The sequence below is a fragment of the Sebastes umbrosus genome, chromosome 13, assembly GCF_015220745.1.
Source record: "Sebastes umbrosus isolate fSebUmb1 chromosome 13, fSebUmb1.pri, whole genome shotgun sequence".
In the NCBI taxonomy this organism is placed as follows: domain Eukaryota; kingdom Metazoa; phylum Chordata; class Actinopteri; order Perciformes; family Sebastidae; genus Sebastes; species Sebastes umbrosus.
In genome coordinates this window covers 4,842,980-4,849,269 of record NC_051281.1, presented here as the reverse complement: position 1 = coordinate 4,849,269, position 6,290 = coordinate 4,842,980, and positions in this window count along the sequence as shown.

Sequence of the window (6,290 nt, the reverse complement as noted above, 5' to 3'; positions counted from 1 at the left end):
AATACACTGATTATGGATCAGCACCTCATACAACTCCACTTGAAAACACCCAAACTATCCCTTTAAGGTAGGAGAATAAAAAGGAAAGTGGACAAAATAGAAATGAGTTATTTGATGTCCTTTTTGTTTCCTATTATCACTCTTTGGCACCTGTTTTAGATTCCTTGAGGCTCATTCCAGTATCAGTGGTTTATTGTTGATGACAGTTATGGGATTTATTCTCTCATATTAATTGGATGAAACATACAGAGGGGTTAGGAGGAGTGAGCTCTTCGGAGGTCTAATTTACAAGGACCTACAGCCTCATTATGTGTTTGACTGTCTGTGTGAAGCCGTGTTAAGACTATAAAAAGGCACAGGTTGTTCAGGTTGAGGCGCCACTGTAATCAGAGCCTGCGTTGCAAATTCTAGTAAAGGGATGAGTCAAACATTAGGTAATCAACCACCCAATCCCCTCTATGTAACCAGGACACACATCACCCCTGCAGAAACAGTGCATGACATCACCGCAGGCATTATCAGGTCTGCTTTCACACATACTAAAATATTAGCTTCCCCTGTCACCCTCCGCCAAAACACAAAGGGTGACGTTGATGCGGTCGGTGGTGGCGGGGAACTTCTGGAGTGTGTACGTGGCCTTTTTGTTGCCTTGTGAAGAACGCTGTGAGAGAGGGAGGACAGTGAGGGAGGCACTTTGGCACTCCCTCCCTCCTCGTCCACTGCTCCCTCCATCCTGTCAGTCTCCGTCTCTTTGCGCCCACACATCCCATTTTCTGCCCTGTCATGCTCTGTGGCACAGCAACAGCACACTGAATGAGTTGCATCCTCATATTAGTCTTTGAATATCATGGTTGCAACATATCATGTGCAGAGCATCCTTTAGGATAAGACGAATAGTTTGTTGATTTTCAAAGTGTTAATTAAAGGAAGTCTGGTCACAAAATCCCATAAAAAGACCAACACCAACCTGTGGTTTTCAGCACCAAGCCCAGACAGTGCAACAGTGTGACTCACTGATGTGTTTTTAAGTTTTTGGACAACAATGGAGCTCCATGGCACAGAGGAATAATACTGTGTTCACACTTACAAGCGACACAGCAACAGGCTGCAAGCCATTTTCAATGGATGCCGGTGACATGGATCTACAAACTGACGCCAGACACTGCATGACTGCACATTTCCACCAGATCCGGTGACGGAGGGCATCTCAACGTTTCCATTCATGTCCTATGAAAAGCAAGAGAAGCAGTCGCCTAGTGCATGGTGGTAGTGTTGAGGCGAGTTGGAGAGGGCCTGTATTTGCATAAGGTTGAAAAATACTGTTAGCCAGTTTCCAGTGCTATTTAATGACAAAACTACATCAACGAGCGCTTAAGCAATACTCAAACGGCAACTCAGCGTCATTGTAGCTGGCCACGCTTTGCCGTTTTGTTGTTTTGTCGCTTGTAGTATGAACATACCTGAAGATATAACAGGCTTTGATACACAGGCAATATACGGTTCTTGGTCTTTTGATGGGATTTGTTGACAAGAAGAATATCCCCAGTGTCATCCTTTAAGAAATGTTTGACTTATACGATGTAATTGTGATGTTCCAGTGAATATTTTTTAAGGCAAAAACAACGTTAAGAATGTTCTAAAGAAAGAGACACAGGCAGAGGAAGACCTTTAACGATTGTAATGCAACATCTTGATGTGGTTTCAAACATTTACATGATAGTTTCATTGCTTTTATTTGATTTAATATGTATTATACTACATGCTGTATGAGAGGCCACTGGCATCTATCAGCGTTCAAGAAACCATTTGTCGAAACTCAAGCACCACGTTGACGAACACGTGAATCGAACTTTGCAGGGATAAAACCACCATGAATCACCGTCCCTGACGATGTCTCCTCTCAGCACGCGATGTTTAGCTGATGTGGTTTGAGTGATTTGTTTCTGCTGTCTCCACTCAGCAGAAGCAGAACATGGAGTCTTGTTGTGAAGAATCCGGTTCTATTGTTTTGTTCTCGCTCCACTTTACTGCTGTTCTGCGCGAGACCGCTGCACTGTAAAAACTGATATACAGGAAGGTCATAAATGTCTCTGGGGTTGAGAGGATCTGAGTGTGTTTGTGCACATGCAAGACCGTATGTGTCTCTGTGCGTTTGCGTGCACGCATTTGAGGGCTTAATTCAAGTCTGATGGAGTCACGGCTAATCTATGAAGTCTAAACAGATATCTGAGAACAAGAGGGGAAACGTCTCTGTTTACTGGCTGCATGCCTTTCCTTTCTCATGACAACAAATCCTAAACCTGGAAGCACAGAGACACACACACAGCAGAGCACCTGTGTTCAGATGTTTTTCTCAGAACTGTTCCCCCAGAGCAGCGATTTTTGGCCCTACAGTTCACTCTGAATAAGCTTCTGTCAGTTGATATCACGGTGTAGCTACGTCTCATGTTTTAATCTGGCTGCTTCACTTGATTTTTACACAATTTAAGACCCTCATTTTGGGATTGGTTTTGAGTCTGTACACTCTAAGAAATAAAGGTGCTAACTAGAACCACATAGGGTTCTAGGATCCCTTTTTGATTCCTGGTAAAACCTTTTATAAATGTTCCATCTGGAACCCTTTCAGAGGGTATCTAGAACCCCAACATAAAAGCTGTGTCTGAAATCTTATACTATGCTCTACATACTCAATATGTGTGCTATTGTTCAACATACTTTTGTGTGAATAAACACTAGTATGTATCTTTTTAGATGCACTGAAACTGTAATTTACGTCATCACTTCCCGAGTCTCCGATATTCTAAATTTTGACCATGCTGCTGGATGAAACGTCAGTGGGATTCATCCTCTGGGAACCACGAACATCTCTACAAGATTTCATTGCAATCCATCCGATATTTGTTGAGATATTTCAGTCTGGACCGAAGTGGTGGACCAACCGAACCCTCCGCCATTGATAGTGCTAGAGCCATGCTGCTCACATGGCTAAAAATCTTATGTGTCTTAACCAACCTAAATAAGAATATAGTCCCGGTTTATAGACATTTCTGATGTTGACAAACTAACAGCATCGATGTTACTTAGATGTAGTTGTTGTCGAGTGTTTGCCGATGTGATGAAAACCTGTCAATCAATTTGCTGGTTCCAACTGGTGACTCGATTTTTGCTGACACAAATTCTTGAAAACTACCTTGGCAAATATTGGTGTCTACCTACCTGTTTGCTTCTTCTCTGAAAGAAGTCATTCAGTCAGTCAGTCAGAGCCCGCCAGTGTCCCAGGAGGGCTGTAGAAAAGACGGAGCAGCCTGCTAAGTGTTCTCCGTCTGCAACTGGAGGCCCTCTGTAACGGCACCTCTATGGACATGAAGAGAGTTTAGCAGACTGTTTTTGGCCGCTCTCCCTCATTCCAGTGATTCCTCAGAGCCTATGGGCATTGGCACAGAGCGAGGGGTGGAGGGAGCGAGGGCTGAGGCTTAGACCCCGCTTTACAGGGTCAGCCACTGCCCCAGGTGCACATGGGGAAACACTTAGCTACTCTCTCATTATTCCATATCTCCCTCTATCTCTGTCTCACAATTTTTCTCTCTTTTATCCCTTTTTTTCTCCACGAACCCCCCCACCCCACCTTCGGCTGCTGTTCTCATTCCACATGCAATATCATGCACATACGTGTATTTGTGTGTAAATGAGTGTTAAGATCATTAGCTATCCCTGTGGTCTGCACTCACTGCATCCTCAGCGCCGCCGTCTGAGTAGCGCACTTTCTCTTTGATGCCGGTGTTTTATTCCTGTACTAGACATTATCCCTTGATTCTGAGCGCTTGTACTGGCTAACTGTGTTTCCCCCTGAACTCCAGAACCAGGCCCGGTACACTCATCAAACATCAGTTGTCTTTGGCAGCCGCTGTGACATTACTTTACCTGGTCAAGAAAAGAGAAAGTTATTCTACACCGGCTGTAAATTACAACTATGGGACTTTTTTTGGCTCCCAGCGGAGACCATTTTTTCAGGCATACACGGCTGTTTTTCTGTTGCACACCGGTCCACATAAATCTCCCAAAATTATAGCCCTTTTTTCATGTAGCTTAAAATAAGGCTGGAAATCAGTCATCCAAATGAAGACTGAATGTGTCTGTTCACCATCAGTCAGCTTTGTACCTCTCACAGATAATACGAACCGGCTTTAAATAGGCTTTCATGCACTGAAGGAAAGAACAGAGAGCTTCAGTTAAAAACTGACAGAGAGAGATATTTAACTCTTTGAGAAGGGGATCAGAGTTTATATCAGCCCAAATTCTTGTACAAAACAAACTGGCTGGTGTCAGGACACCGTGCCCATAGGCCAGCAAATGTGTGACTCAGGTGTGACTGAGCCGTGATGTGACCCTGCCCTGCTAATCCCCTCATGATGAGATGATGACTTGTGTCCCGTCAGGTCCAGTCACATCTCAGTTGCCGGTGCTCATGGGGACGGCATGTCGGACTGCCTACAGCCAAGGTGGGACTCGATCAAGTCAGGGACAACTGCAAAAACATACCGGCGATATCTGCTCGGGTTAAAGGGGTGGGAGTGAATCATGAATATAGAATATAATAGAATTGCTTTATTGTCATTGCACAGAGTACAACGAAATGAAATAGCAATCCTGACAGTGCATACAATAAACAGTAATACAAATAAATAAGAGTTAAAAAATATATATATATTATAAATAGAAAATATGTATGCTTGACCTATAAAAACAGTAAGATATTGCACTTCAGATATTGCACATTGCTTGTATTAGCATTATATACAAGTAGTAAATATATACAAAGGATATATTGTCTCCTGAATAATTTTGTTTTCATATTTTATTTAATTATACTCATATTACTTATTTATTTTAATATTATTATTATATTTTTATAGTCTGTTTTATTTACTCTTTTGTGCCTTAAACATGTCTTAAACATATAGTATGTACTCTATCTATCCTGTGCAGGTGAATTTATAAGTAGGTGTTGGGAATCTGGTGTGTGAATTTATTTTATTCACTTATTTATTTTATTATTATTATTATTATTATTATTATTATTATTATTATTATTATTAATAATAATAATAATAATAATAATGATAACAATTTAAAATTTTATTTAATTTATTTAATTTTAATTTTTTATATTTTAATTTTAATTTACATTTTTTATTATTATATCATTAATACCATTTCTCTCCTCCCTTCTTTTTGAATACTTTGTTTTTCAATTTACAGTTACTCTCTGTTATTATAGTCATTTTTTATAAGGAAACAATGAAAAGCATGTTTCAAAAAAAAAAAAAAAAAAAGACAGGAACAACTGCCACGTCACAGACTTTATAGTCTTTTATACGCTGATGAAACAAGGGCCTAATCACTATAGTGTCAGCAGCCACAGTTTATGGTCCAAAATGCTAACCAGGCAGTGACATATCACAAAGATGGACTTGTATCCAGGTTGTAATTTGGATAAACAGTTGAGGAAGTAAAAGGTTTATCATAATTTTAAAAACCTTTCAGCAGCAGTCACATAGGGACAACATTACTTTGCTATTTATTATCCTCCATTTACCCACTATCGCTACAGAAAGTGAAAGCGCTTTTACAAGTTGTCAGAAAGCTGCTTTTGCGGTGGTATGTCATCCCAGTGAATCCCCTCCTTTTGCTCAATATATCGTCCGTCTCCTGGCTTTTTCTCCCCCGCGCCCACCCGCCCGCCCGCCCTTCCCCCTCCGCATATGGGATTCACATTTGGCTTCGCCGACCATTTTTCTTAATGTGATATTATGATACATTATCTGAAGCCATTTACTCCCTGTCACCACCCCTCATGTGGACACAAGCTGAGTAAGCCAAGGAGAGGCGGTCAGATTCTGTCAAGGTGAGTTATGGCCGTTTAATTTGACACTGTTCGCAGTGGTGATCATTTACAGTGCCTGAAAGTGTAATCAAAATACAAAGTGTGCTTGCGTGGGTTTCTCGCTCTCTTTCTCTCCAGGAGCCTGTTGGTGGTGGATAAGTTTTCACCCTCTCCTGCTGCCGGCTGTAAATCGCCGCTGTCAAAGGTGTGTGTGTGTGTGCATGTGTGAGGGAACAGAAGGTGAGAAATTTGGGGGTCAGCCGAGGTCTTTCAGGTAATTGTGCTTCTTAAACTTTTGACCCACTAAGCCCTACTTAGTGTGCTGCTTGCTCCCCTTATTTCCCCCGAGAGTTTTCACTCTGCATACCACGACGTACGTGTGTGTGTGTGTGTGTTTGTGTTCTTG